The sequence below is a fragment of the Prinia subflava genome (genome assembly GCF_021018805.1).
Source record: "Prinia subflava isolate CZ2003 ecotype Zambia chromosome W unlocalized genomic scaffold, Cam_Psub_1.2 scaffold_2cwr_NEW, whole genome shotgun sequence".
Classification (NCBI taxonomy): Eukaryota; Metazoa; Chordata; class Aves; order Passeriformes; family Cisticolidae; genus Prinia; species Prinia subflava.
The window spans coordinates 4,387,097-4,401,736 of NW_026960607.1; the positions used below are offsets into that span (position 1 = coordinate 4,387,097).

Below are 14,640 nucleotides of genomic sequence, written 5' to 3' on the forward strand. Positions count from 1 at the left end.
TCTTTTGGGTTCCGGTTTCAGCAGAGAAACATCTTTGCCTCCTCCCCTGCTCGGCTTACAAGGCTGAGTGGGGGAGGGGAACCATGCGGTCGGGCTGAGGGGAACCATGTGGCCGGGCTGAGGTAAGCTGGAGCCCCGGGGGGGGAAGAGAGTGAGCAGGACTGGAGCTGAGCTGGCCCCATCCAGGATGGAGGGGTGGAAAACTGGAGGTGCCTTCCGTCCCATCCCCCCCCCCCACCCTCCGGGAGAAGGTGCCCAGCTGCCTGTGGGAGTTGCTGAGCCTGGGAGTGCCTGAGCCTGCAGCCCTGCCGGGAGCCAAGAACTGTTAACTCTTTCTGAGGCAGAAGGAAACTTTTCCCAGACATTGATTCTCATGGCTAGTGGTTTCAGAAGAGAGAGAGAGACAGCCTGGGACCGAGATGATAAAGGAAGATGAAAATAACCCCAGATGGGCAGAGATTGAAGAGGAGTGGCTTTTAGGCTGGGCTTTTCTTGCATAATGTTAGCCATAGACTGAACTTGAGTCTCTTTTGAACATAAACTGCATTTGGGTGGATGTAGCCGGCTCGACTTGCTGCAGTGGAGCGAACAGAGAAGAGAGGAAGAGGGTGTGGTGGCGCCCTCTGCCCTCAGAGAAGAAACCCTCAGCCCCAGGGGAAAGATGGGGAGAGCCCAGCATGCAAGCATCCTTTAAAAGAGCCCTATATGCAGCTTTAGCCCATGGACAGTGGTGAGAGCACTGGACATGGAAAAGAGAGTGTCACCCTGGAAGACTTCTCCGGGTGGTGCCATGGGTGACATGGAAACACATAAAGGGTGGACCTGTGTTTTCTGAGGAGCAGTCTGTGGTGCGAGAGAGACTCCTCTCTCCCTTGCTGAATTGAAGATTAGTTTTTTGAGTGGTGATTGATTTAAAACCCAAGGTTTTGGTCCATGGAGGGTAACGTGTAAGGGGTGGAAATTGGGGGAGGAGAAGAAATGTTCTGGGAAGTTTCATTTCTGTTTTTTTTCTTTTCTATTTCTGTTCTTATGTAATGTAATAGTTTTGTCTTCTGTTTTCAAGTTTTGGGCCTGCTCTGCTCTGTTCCTGATCACATCCCACAGTAGTTGTTAGGGAAAAAACATATATTCATGGGTGCATTAACATCTGGCCAGTGCTAACCCATGACATATGTTGATTATAAAATATTTCTTTGGGTTTTCCACAGTCTAATTGTGCTTCTGTTCTTCATGACTTATAAAACTTACTGCACAGGTTGATGTCTCCCCATAAGTGGAACAATTCTTTGGGAGATGCTTTCATAAACCCATGAATGCTCACATAAGTGTTGGTGTTTTCATTTAGTATAAAATGCCATGAAATTCCATTCCACTGAACACCATGCAGGTAATTCACATTTTCTGAGTGCATGTTATCCAACTTCTTTTGAGTAGTCAGAGCAATGTTTGTTTGCTTTTTAAGTATATCTTTCCATTATGAATGGAAATACATTTGATGCATTTGTTATTAATCCATTTTAAATATCAGATGTGAATACCTGCCTGAACTTCTATGTTTATTTATTTTCTGCTTTCTCATGGGAAACTAGGAGCATTAGCAGCAGGAATTATTGGGGAAAATTTTTATCTTTCACAATGGCAGAATCACAGAATTGTTAGGATTGAAAGTGACCTCTGGAGATCATCTGGTCCAAACCCCCTGCCAAGGCAGGGTCAGCTAGAGCAGGTTACACAAGAACATGTCCAGCTGGGTTTTGAATGTCTCCAGAGAGAGAGACAATTAATTGGGTCAGAGTGTCTGAATTTCCCCCATTGCTTTTAATATATGGTTTAAAATCTTGCCATTAATATCCAGGAGTCCAAAAGACATGTTGACATTTATTAGGGTCATGGTTACTATATGTTCCTAGCTTTCAGCTATAACCTTTTAAAGCCTTTTACACTAAAGCACAATAAAGTTGTCTGTACATTTTTTTCCCCATGCATTGTGGAGAAAAGATTTCATGAGTGATTAATTTAACTTCCTTTCAATTTATTTTAAGCAGAGACCAGTTAAATAAAACACTTTCCAGAACCATAGAATTCTTGTGCTTGGAAGGGACCGCTGGAGACTGGCTAGCCCTTTGGTCAGAGCAGGGTCACAGGGTAACCCAGCACACATTGCCCAGGACTGTGCCCAGTGGGGTTTTGAATATCTGCAAGGATGGAGATGCATCTTGGGCAACCTGTGCCATTGGTTGACCACCCTCACAGAAAAAAAATAAAATCATTATGTTTAAATGGGATATCTTTTGTTTAATTTGGGCATGTTGCCTCTTGTCCTTTCACTTGATACCACTGAGAAAAGTTCTGCCTTCCTTATTCTACCACTGACCAGGTATTTATTAGCATGGGACAGATCCCACTGAGCCTTCTCTTCTCAAGGCCCCCAGCTCTCATAACCTCTCCTCTTACAAAAAGTGCTCCAATCCTTTACTTACTTCCATAAAATTTACCTGGCCTTGCTGCAGTAACTCTTTGTCTCTCTTGGGCCCAGTTCTGGGCCACCTACTACAGCATTCAGGATGGCTGACCAGTGCTGAGCAGAGAAGGATGACCTCCCTCAGTGTGCTGATGATGCTCTTCCTCATGCCGTGTGGGTTGCTGTGGGCCTTCTGTGCTGGTAGGGCATGCTGCTGGCTCAGGACTAGCTTGTTGTCCCTCGGGTCCTTTTCTGACAACATGCATGGGATTATTCCTGCCAAGTGCAGCACTTCACTTTTCCCTCATCTTGAACTTCATGAGGTTACTGTTGGCCCATTTCTCAGCCTGCCCAGGTCTTTCTGAATGGCAGGACAGCCCTCTAAAGTATCAGCTACTCTTAGTTTTGTAGTATCTGTGCATTCTGTCTCAATTTGCAAGTTATTGATGAGTTGCTGAGCAGTATTGGCTTTTGTATTGACACCTGGTGTGTGCCTTTGATGACTGGCCTCTGATGAACTTGGTGCTGCTGTTCCACAACCTTTTTTGGCCAGCAGTTTGGTCAGTTTTGTCTTACTCTCCATTCATCTATTTTGTGTTTCATCAGTTTTTCAGCGAGAAGACAATGCAAGGCTGTGACAGAAACATTATTAAAGTTAAGATAAGCAATGTTCATTGTTCTGTCCTTGTCTGTCGGAGTCCATGTTTCCATGGATCCTCCACAGAGAGTGAAAAGTACAGAGATAGAATTAAAGCCTTTAGAAAAATTAGAATATATAAAAGCTTTAAATGCATAAAGTAGAAATCTAACCCTTAGCTTTAAGCTTTGCATGCCCTAAGTCCTAGTTCAGTGTAGAAGGACACAGCTTCAGGCCTAGTGACAGAGTGAAGACATAACAAAAATAGGGTAGACTGCTGTTTGTAACTCGTATAAACTTTATGTAGGGAAGACAGAGTTTTTCATATATGATAGGATAGAGGTTTTTTACAATAACAAGATAGAACTTCAGGCTAGCAAGATAGTGTTTTGCGTTAATAGATATGTTATGTGCGTAGGTTCTGATACTGTTTTTCGTAGTTTTACGAACTTTAGAATTGTACCTAGATTGGTTAGTGTGTAGATAAAAAATATGAATATGCATTTTGCAATTTGGGATAAAAAGCCTCAGGGTTAGAGGTGGAGGTATCGATTGATTGATCAATTCGATCCATCGATCCAACCTCCATTCTTTGCAACCTGAGGAACGATCCTTGACAGAGAGCCGAGACGGGATTTTAAGGTATTATACATCGCGGTCCCCGCACTAAGGGACCTGGGCCCCGGGGTCCCCCCTTTTCCCCTGCAGCACTTGCTACCGGTGCGCTGGTTGGGACAGTCGGGGACTCTGTGTGGGGAGGGACCCCGGGGCCCCACTGCCCTCGCGATCCCGCGGACGGGAACCCTGCGCGGCTCGGACCCTCCATCTGCCCTCGCGATCCCGCGGACGGGAACCCTGCGCGGCTCGGGCCCCCACTGCCCTTGCGATCCCCCGGATGGGAGCTCTGTGCGGTTCGGGATTTCCCGTTGCGTCCGCGTCCCTGTGGCCGAGGGCTCTGTGTGGGTTTGGAATTTCGGGGTCCCTTTTGTTACTACGATCCCTGTGGCTGAGATTCCTGTCTGAAACTTATGATCGATTCCTCTCTGTTAGTGTGATCCCAGCGATTGAAAATGCAGACAGTAATAAGAGGTTGCTTTACCCTGAGGCTGTGAATTATATGCTCTGTCTATAGTTTTATTAGAGCTTTGTTTGTTAGGAATCTTGTGCTTTGTTCGCTGTCTCATTTGAGTTGTATGTGTTAAGATTTCTATGCTTTAGTTATTGTCTTGTTCAGACTTTCTTTGCCTAGGTTTGTAACTGGTTGTAGAATAAGGCCGCTCTTAGAACTCTCTGCCTTCAGATATGTGCTTTTGTATAAATAAATTACTCTATTTAGAAATCAAGATGTGGTAAGATCTTTAGAGACTTTATACCCGTACCCAGCCTAGGCACTTGTCCACTGGGTCAGCCTGCTCATTGTGAAAGGCTATCAGGTTGATCAGGCATAATTTCCCCTCCATGTATTCATGCTTACCATGTCCAAATACGTTCTTATCCCTTCTCTGTTTGGCAATGGCTTTCAGGTTTATTTTCTCCATTCCTTTCCTAGGAGTCAAGGTGAGGCTGGGACTGAATTTCTTGAAAGTAGAGGTGATATTTATTCTCTTCCAGTCCTCAAAGTTTCCTCCCCTTACCTTGATCTGTTATCCTTTTTGATCTTTAAGTGGTTGAGTGCTGGCACACAATGGCATCAGCCAACCCTCAATATGTATGGTGCATCTCATGGCCCATGGATCTGTGTGTGTCCAGTTTGTTTAAATGCTTCCTAACCTGACCCTCTGCCACTGAGAGGAAATCTGCCTTGCTCTAGGCTTTCCTATGGTTTTCAGGGACCTGGGATAGCTGAGGGATGGTTTTATCAGTGAAGAATGAGATGAAGAGACCATTCAGTGTATTGGCCTTCTTCATATCTTTCATGACAAGTCTCCATCAGGAGATATCTTTTCATTCATATCTTGTGACAGGGAGACCATTTTCCTTAGTCTTCCTTATGCTGCACTGCACCAGTAGAAACTTGTACTGTTCATGTTTATATGAGCTATCTACCCATGTCTGTGATCCCAGTGAAGTTGAAATTCTCCAACTGCATGCAGACCTCTTACTTTGTCCTGTTTGGTCTGCTGTGTGCATTAGCAAACAGGGTATTTGAAGAGGCACAAAAGCATGCTGTTTTCCCAGAAGAGATAAAATGTCTTTACCATAATTCTGCCTGGTAGGCATTTCCCTATGTACATGTACACAGTTGGGGTGTCACCCCTACAGTTTTTTGCTTCCAAATTTCCTCCTGTCGACATTGACCCATACTCTTTGCTTGCCAGCCTGGTCCTTTACTTCCTCTCTTGGTTGCTGGTCATCCTCTCCTACTCCTGTTATTCCTAGTTTGAGTTCTCATTACTGGATTGACCAGCCTGTTGGCAAAATGTTTTTCTCCACTTACGTGGACAGCATCTCTGCTAAACCATCCTGTCATTGTAGATCATCCCATGATCAGTTAAAATCGAAAACCCTGTAGCTCAAACCAACTGCACAACGAATTCTTATGGGATATGTTACTTCCTTTTTCACCCTTTTGCCTTTCTTGAAGGACTGAGGAGAAAACTGCCTGGGGTCTCCATGCACCCCAATGATCAGTAGCATAATCAGTGCTTGATGCTTTCTTCATTGCCTCTGCCATCATCTTCGATGCTCATATGGAAGAGCAGCAGAGGGACATACTCTGCAGCAGCCTTTTGCAATGTCCTGATCTGAGTCTCCAGCAGGCTGCAAACCTCCCCAAGCAGCAGCTGTGGGATTCACTCCCCCCAACAGGAAGCTTCCTGCTGCGAATACCCACCACAGGTGCCTGTGAAGCTCGGTTCTTTGGCTGGCTGGAGTCCCTTGCAGGACAGAGCTTGTATTTGCTATTCTTATGAGATAACTATTTCAGTTAAGTGTTTTATGTATTTTGCTCTTTGTTTTGTGAGCAAATATGTATAAAAACATTGCTGGAGAACTAATTACATGTTTTGGCTTTTTTTTGTTTTATTAAGTTTTGTTTATTTTTGAATGTTATCCTGCCAATGCCATATGGGTTAGCTGTTGTGAAAGCGGCACACAAACAATGACACGGAGGCAAGAGGTCTGCAGTGAAAAGCTGCTCCCCAAAAAGAGACAAGCCTGTTTATTTTTTTCATTTTTATACATTTGTGGGTCTGGTTGTGGATTGGCTTCTGGGGATACTACCCCTTTACCCCACTGGCCAGACCAGCTGTCAACCAACATTATTTTCAGGCTAGAAATATGTAAACAAAAGACAGTGAACAAAAACAAGAAAGGTTGTTTATGTTCCAAAGTGTGAGAAAGCGAAAAACTGACCCTTAATATTGTACAGAAACTAAAGAACTGACTCCATCTTATGAACAAGTAGAAGGCTTTAAAAAAACTCAGAAAAACCGGGGCAACATGCTGTCTATGCAAAAGCTTTTTTCTACTAGTGTGATTGATAGAAGGAAAATCATGTGTGTTTTTTGTGTGCAGGAAGGTCAAGAAGTAATCTCAAATCAGTCTGAAAGTCTACAGAAAGATTAATGGATATCAATATCTGGTGCAGGATTTGATAAAAATTATTAGATTACCTTTCAAGTCTAGAATTTTTACTTTAGGTTACGCCATTTGAAAGACACCAGACTAAATAGTTTTCCTAACCTTTGCTTCATAACCTGTTTTAAGGCAATGAAATAAGATGCTATTTTAACATTACAACTGATTTCACGTGTGCCTTGTTTCTATTTCTTCTAGGAAATGAACCCAGGAAGTAATGTGAAAGGTCATGTGAAGCTTTGTCATAGCAGAAATTTTCTAAAAGATTGCTTTACCTGTAAGTTCTTCTTTTCTGTTGTTAAATACTGAGTTATATTATACTGAGGCAGGAAAAAAAGACTATTTTGGCATTTTGACTTGCAGCTTAATTGTGAAGAAAACCTTTACAAGTGCATTATGTGGTAACACGTGCTATTATTCACTTTCTATATTTTAGTAAAGCCCAAACAAGCATTTTTCCTCTAAGTAATTAACTAAAACTAACATTTTCCCTCAAGCCTATTAAAGTTTTGAATTCAACAAGCAAGATTTTCATGCTGTTTCATTACAGATTATACATCCACTGTGATGCATTGCTAAACTGCAATTACTTGTTTTTCAGAAGTTATTTTAAAAGTGAAGGGTAAAAATTTTTCAAACTTGTAGGAGAGTGTGAAACTACCACTGAAAGCTCTTTGCAAAGATTTAATGTGCAGTGCCTGCTGTGCCTAAGACATCTTTGGGATTCAGAGTTATTAACTTACATGATAGTGCCCTTTACAATTGTGTTACCCGTGGCAAAGAATTTTCTTTGAGCTAAAATGAACTCATTTAATTTTGTATATATCTCACAATAAACTCCACTTACAAGTTTAAACTGTGGCTTTTATCTTGAATCTAATTGTCTAGATCAAAATACCTAAATTGGGAGATATGAGCTTGCTCTCCTAGCAAAATTGCAAGAAAAATATTAAAAGGCCTATTTTACACAAGGAACCAAAACCATTAGGCTTGATTTTGGCAGATTCATGTGGGTGGTGGCAGAGCTAGAACAGAATACAGAAGTTCTTAGTCCCTGTCAAAAAATATAATTTGAAAATATGTAAATATGCCAAAAAAGTATGCCCTGAAGGAGACTGGGAGTTTGCAAGCTACAGTTTCAGCAGTATGTTAATTTTTTTCCTTTTGTATGTAATTATCATAGTTCAGCTATGCATCACCTAGACAGCAAATTCTTGAAAATTATAAGGGAGAAAGCACTATTGAACAATGTTTCAAAACTGATAGTAGGTGTTTAATCCTTTAAAAGTAATAATTTCAGAATTTTTTCCTTATCTAGCACTCTATTTTAAAGTAGTAGCAAAGCCTATACATGGGCAGCATAGGTAATTTAGTTTGACATAAAATCTTCAACCAAATAAAACACTAGCTCTCCACATTTTAAGCTCCTTATGAAGTTTCAGAAAATCTCCTGATTTTTGATTTTCTTCAAAATGTGCTTCTTTGTCTCAGTATTTTTTTACTACTCTGATGTAAATCGAGACAACCATAAAGTAAATTCCAGTACAAGCAAACCTGTTAGAAATTAAAATCTTAATTCTGCACTTCGAGTTGAGAAGTAGAAACTGAATGTTATTGTCTTTATTATATAAATATTCACATAGTACTGGTGCAACTTCAGCAATTCTTCTGTGTTACCCTAAGTGTATTAAAATTACTTCATTTCTTTTGGTTTTGTCAAAAAATCTGGAGGGGCTATTTCAGGATAATTCAAGGAGACTTTTACAATTATTCAAGAAAGAGAGAAGAAAATAAAGCTCTCTTAATAACTGAATTAGTCATATTTTCAGTATTATTTGATAGGTTTAATTACTTAGCACTAGTCATGTGGATTTCCAGTGTCATAACAGTAGCCTAAAAGAACACAAGTAAGAGGTAAGATTGAGTTAGAATGGGCTAATTTATTTCAATTTTGTCTTCTCTTTCAATTAATTGCTCTGTTATTTTCTTCATGTCTCCCTGAGAAGTCCTACTATTTTATTTGTGTGCACATGTATATGTATGCATGTGGGTGGGTGTGTATTCATTAGAGATATTTATATTCAGTGAAGATTAGACGACAATTGGGACAAAAGTATAGAAGTGACTTGGAAAAATCATAGGTGAGAACATGGAGAAAAGTCCCTGACAGGATGCAAACGCTGAGTGTTGTATTGCACACTGAGCAATGAAGTACATTTACAGCCTCCCAGACAACAAGTGCATTATTTGGAATCCTGAAAACACACTGATTTTAATAGCGTGACTGCATATGAGGACAAAATAGCAGAAAAATCTTTTTTTTCCTGATCTAAAATGTTTGAAACACTGTCCATTACTATATAGTTATAGACAATTATAAAGTCTGGTTAAAGAGCTGACAATATCCAATAATATATCTTACTGTAGACTGAAATTGATTTTATAAATCAGATATTCAACCATTACTTTGGTATAAACAGAAAAAAAAACATAGGGAGGAAAAGGATGTTGTTGTTAATATTATTATTTTATGAATACAGGTTACTACAAGACAGAGAAATCTAACACTTTTAACCATTACATATTTCCAACTTATTTGTCTTTTTGCTAGAAATAATTCCATACTGCTAATTTTATATTGACTAGAAGCTTTTCTGTTACACATTTAAAGCACCTGCTAGTATTCTGAATTAATTAATCAGTATTGTAAAACTGGCTGTCATGATACACAGACAAGCAACAACATAACTCATTGAGATTTGTAGATTGTGGTGGCAATTAATTATGATCAGTTTTGTAATTGTTATATTTTTCTTCCCAAAGGAGTTTTGGTGTATTATTTCTATTAAGATTAGCTGATTAACAAATCATAGCATCATAAAATAGTTTGGGTTGGAAGGGACGATAAAGATGATCTCATTCCAACTCCCCTGCCATGGACAGGGAGAGATTCCACTGGACAGGTTTCTCAGAGCCCCATCCAGCCTGGGCTTGAATACCTCCAGGGATGGGGCAACCACAACTTCTCTGGGCAACCTTTTCCAGTGCCTTCCTACCCTCTGAATAAAGAATTTCTTCCTAACACCCAATCTAAATCTCCCCTATTTTAGTTTAAAACTCTTCCCACTTGTCTTATCATTATCTGCTGTGTGAAAAGTTATTCTCCCTCTCTTTTATAAGCTCCCTTTAAGTACTGAAAGGCCACAAGTAAGAAAATAAGAATCTTTTTCTACCTTCCCTCTCTCCCCTCCAATTGGATAGTTCTATGTTCAGCTACTCATTGTCAAAATAATATTTCAGTTCTATGCTTATAAAAGATCCAAATTTTACCCATCATATTTTCTGTGTAAAATAAGTAGCACAAAGTCTACTGCTATATGTTTATTGAAGAATCAGAAGTTCTAAATATGAACAAGAAGTTCTTAATATGATAGTCATTCACCTTGACAGAAATTTAAGAGTAGAAATGTTTTGTTTACATAATAAATTATTCCGATTTAGGAAAGGTATGTTTGCTGATGCACAGCAACAAGTGTTCCTCATTTTCTTTGAATAATCCCCTTTCTGGATCTTCAAGAACTTAGCTTTTTATCCTATTCTTCTTATGCCCTCTGAAAAAAAAAAAAAAAAGATTTGGAATACCTTCTCTTGATTCACAGCTACAGGGTTGAGTCTCTTATTTGGAGATCCTGGTGAGAGTCCAGTGCAAGTGCAGCAAAAGGGAAGACTAAAAAAACTAAAAACACACTACCACAATCAGTGGTAAGAATTGAAGTAATATCTATGGAAACTGGTGAAAACTAACACAGACTTTTTTGTTGTAGAAAATTTCAGTACTCTAAGAGCAGATTAATTTTCATGGAGTGTCATGTACAGTGCTAATTAAGGTTTCACTGATCACTGGAGATTGAATCTTCCACTGCTCTCCCCATGCCTGCCTCTTGTCTTTCTGAACTGAACTTAGACTTGAACTTTAATATCAGATGTTACCTGGCACATGTTTTCATGTCAGCTTCTGTCAATATATTCAGGGGAATAAAAGTTGTAATTGTAGCATTTCTGCATCCTCTAAGCATCTTCCTGATAGTAAGTTTGTACAAACCTAAATTCCAGAGTAAGGAGAAGAGAATTATTGCAAAGGTCTTTCATGTTTTGCTTCATTACTTATTGTGTAGATTTTTTTTAATAAGGCGTATACTGAGGAATATAAATAGATTTATCTGATGACAACAAGAAATACAACAGCTGTCCCTGTTGTTGCTTGTTAATTTGCTGTGCTGAGGTGTAATTTCATGCTTTGTTAAAATCAGACATATTAACTATAATTTGCTGAAGGTGAAATAAGGGGACAGGCTCCATGAAATTTCTTTGTTTTAAAAAGTATGTGATATCTAATATTCACTGAAACTAGTGGTTGGGGAAAAGTGTCCCATAAGTTAAACGTGTTGACACATATTTGGAGCATTGATGAAACTAAACCAAAATATTTTATTCTTTGCATTCAGTGTGCAATTAATATTTTCTCTAGACATAAAATTCCTAAATCTCAGGTAGTGCTATAATGCATGTGTAGATACAAAGATGGTGCTGGTCAACAGGTACACAGCATTCATAGTCCGCTGGGTATGGCTTCATTAGCTGCTGAACATGAGGAAAGCTGGAGAATTCTGTGAGATGCCTTAAAAATTAAGAGTTTTATAGCTCCTCATGACCTAAGCCATGCTAAAGTTGAAAAAGAGCTGATGGAAAAAAAAACAGACACAAACAAAAAAAAATATTGCAAAGAATTCTCAGAAATTGAAGGTAAGATACTCTATTTCAATGAATAAAAAACCTGAGGTCCAGTGGGAGAGAAGAAAGGGAATGATACAAGCAGTGAGTACCTCTGAACAATAGTTATTTTTAAATAGTCTTAAGTTTTTCAAATTCAGTAGAAGAAACTTCTTAGTTTATTTTCAGTGTTGTGAAAATATACATTAATTCTATATATTTTTATCGTTAACAGGTCTCGGGTCAATTGTGAGTAGGTTTAGAGAATGTATGGGTAAAATTATAAATGTTTTGATTCCCTCATTTAGCACAGTGTGGGTACAGTATATGGTTCCAAATAGTCCAACAAGATTTGGCTTCACAGCCTCTCTCAAGACTGAATTTGCATCTGTTCCTCTTGACTATCTTGACCATGCTATAGAAGTAGCTTGGGGGGGAAGGAATGAGCATTGGTGTGTAGCCTGTCATTTTTACTTCACTTGCTTATTACACTCATTGGATATTAGTCCACAGTTAGTCCATTGACAGGAAAGGTTACCTGGGATTAAGAGCCAGTGAAATTGTTTTTGTTGAGTCTGTTTGCAAATAATTGTTTGTCCTGCAAATAAGAGTAATGCACTTTACAGCAAGAGTCATAATGATATTAGAAAAAGTACAAAGAGAATTCTTTATGGTTTAATTCAAACCATTTAGCAGATACACCAATTTCAGGTGAGATATGATATTAAGCTGTATGTCTACATCTCATATTACCCAGCTTCAGGCAGAAAACTTTGTTTCAGCTTCCCAGCAGGCAAAAGGTTCAACTTGAGTACTGATAATTTGCAGTGTGGAAGGACTGTGTTGTCATAGAGGTGCAAAGGGGGCATCAGGACCTCCAGAGTGCCCAGGCAAGCACACTTCTCTCTGGGGAGCTTCTTTGGATCCACTGAAAGCAGAACACTCCTGAGAAACCTCACATTGGTAGAGAAGCAACTTCCATTTCTTTCCTTCATGTTGCCTAGAAGTTGATGTGTCACTGGGCATTGTGTCTCCCTCCTCTGCAGGCAGGTTTAGGTGATTGTCTCAGGAAATGTTGTTTTGCAGGATTACTCTTACTGTAGACTACTGATAGAGTCTGAAGGACTGTCATGATTGTGGCCTTCTTGTGCCTTCCACAGAGCTAAAGAGGGTAGTTACTGATTTATGTAATGAGCCAAAGACAGCACTGTTTTTGTGGGCTGATTCATGCGAGAATGGTCTAAGGATTCACCATTTCCTGGAAAACAATGTGTAAGCTCTTGCCTCTAAACTTGAATGAGAGAGGAAAATCCATACTTCTATAATTACTTTGATTGCAGTTTCTTGTTGTAGTCTATTTCAGGTAAACACTGCATCAATCATAGGAAATTGCTAGCTAGAAAACAGAACGTCAAGAGGTGCTTTGGCTCCTCAGTTAACTAGTTTAGCATCAATGTCAGGTCTGTGTCGCTGTAAGACTGGGGTTGTTTTTATTTCCTTTTCTCTTTTTTAAATCGTGTGCATTGTGAGAGCATTGCCTTTCAGCTGTGCAGTAATCTCTAATAGCTTGTTTGTATTTTTAGATTCTGTATGACTTTTGTGCCCCTCACACTTCAAGATACTGTTTGTATAGCTCTTGGTTTGTGACTGTGACTATTAGCATAAGGTTTATTTAACAGAAAACAACCTAAAGAGTGACAATAGACAACAGTGTCAAACAGGCAGGAAGCCAGTAGGACTACTGATGTGTTTCTACTTTTGTGATCAAGCAGTGAAAGAAGTCCATATTCTAAAAGTAAGTAAACAAGCAAAACTTGTCTGCTTGTGTTGCTATCTGCAGCTTTCTGTGGGCTAGGAACTAGCAAGTATCAGCAACTTGTGGGTTTTTATGGTTGAATAGCCCAGCAGTGTACATAGTTTACATCATACAGAGCTGGGTAGAAGATCCTGAGAAAACAAGGTTTTGTGCACTATTGCCACCTCCCATTACTAGCATTGCATAGGTGTTGCTGCAATCCTTAGCCCTTCCAGGTTCAATTGTCCTGTTATTATTGGTAAAATTGGACAAATAGTCCTGATAGGTACTATTTTGTGTGTTTAAAAAGCTAAAACACAGTCGTAACTGTAGTTACAGCTAGAATTTCTTAGCAGGTACACCCTGCAACATGCCTTGGTCATCTTGTTGTGTGGTTGGAGATGTGGCTGGACTAGAGGTGTGTGTGTGTGATTCCTCCTGTGTGTGAGGGTTTCCTGCTGAGGCATCTGGCACCTGCATAGGTCAGAGAGGAATGATGGTATTAACATTGTATTCATTTGGAAGATACCATTCCTGGAATGTTTTGCAGGAATCATTTAAGAATTTCTGCTAAAGTGAAAACTTTCTTTAATAAACTCATTTGTGTAAAGTGTCCAGAAAGTTAATTCCTGAGGCTGTTAGCACTGACAGCACTAATTTTCTCTGTTAAATTCAGAGCATGAAGTTTGTCCAGACATCTGGCTTTGTAGAGGAGAGTTATTGCTTTGGAAAGTAGATGGTGACTAAGGGTTAGATTGTGTATATACACTATTTCCCCAGTGTATATCCGTCAAAGAAACAGGATTGCAACAACTTCCATTTTGAAATAAACTTGGCTTTCATATTGAAATGATTTGTTGAAGAGGTGGGAGTAGTGTGCATGTTAAAGAAGTAGATTAATTATCTCTAATGACTCAATTTGGCTCACTTGACGGGGCAGGAAGATCCTGGAGTGACCCTTACAGCCTCGGTTTCATAGGTGCTCCCATCAGGAGTGTTTCATTATTTCACCAGGTCAGTAACAGGCCGGCTCCCATCTACTCATACATGAACAGCCCCGAGAGGGAACAGTTGAGCCTTCTCCTGTGGTGGAGAAGGAGCACAACTGTGACACTGGAAGGCTGGAGCTGAGGAGGGGCTGTGGAGGGCTCTGCCCTCACCTGTACTGACTTGGCAGTGTTTGTGTGCCAGGCTGGAGCTGTCTTCATGTGAGGTGATATAATGAAGACATTTCCTGAGAGCTGACAAAATGTAACTGCATTGCACAACAAGAGCGATTGAAACCTGATGTTCAGTTCTTGAGAAAGAAAAATGACAGTAATTCTTTTCTGACCATAGACTGAGATTTGTTTTGGAAGAGATTGTCTTTTATTTTAAATTACTTTTTTTTTTTTTTCC

The 14,640-nt window shown here is 39.8% G+C and overlaps 1 protein-coding gene across 1 annotated transcript in view; it reads left to right on the top strand.

Annotated features, from left to right (window-relative positions):
• Window positions 1-14,640, top strand: part of MARCHF1 (membrane associated ring-CH-type finger 1) — a 298,950-nt gene that overhangs the window by 111,224 nt on the left and 173,086 nt on the right. Inside the window, exon 2 of the mRNA XM_063424272.1 lies at window positions 6,876-6,954. The gene's annotated coding sequence lies outside the window, so the exon portion shown is untranslated. The remainder of the gene's footprint in view (window positions 1-6,875; window positions 6,955-14,640) is intronic.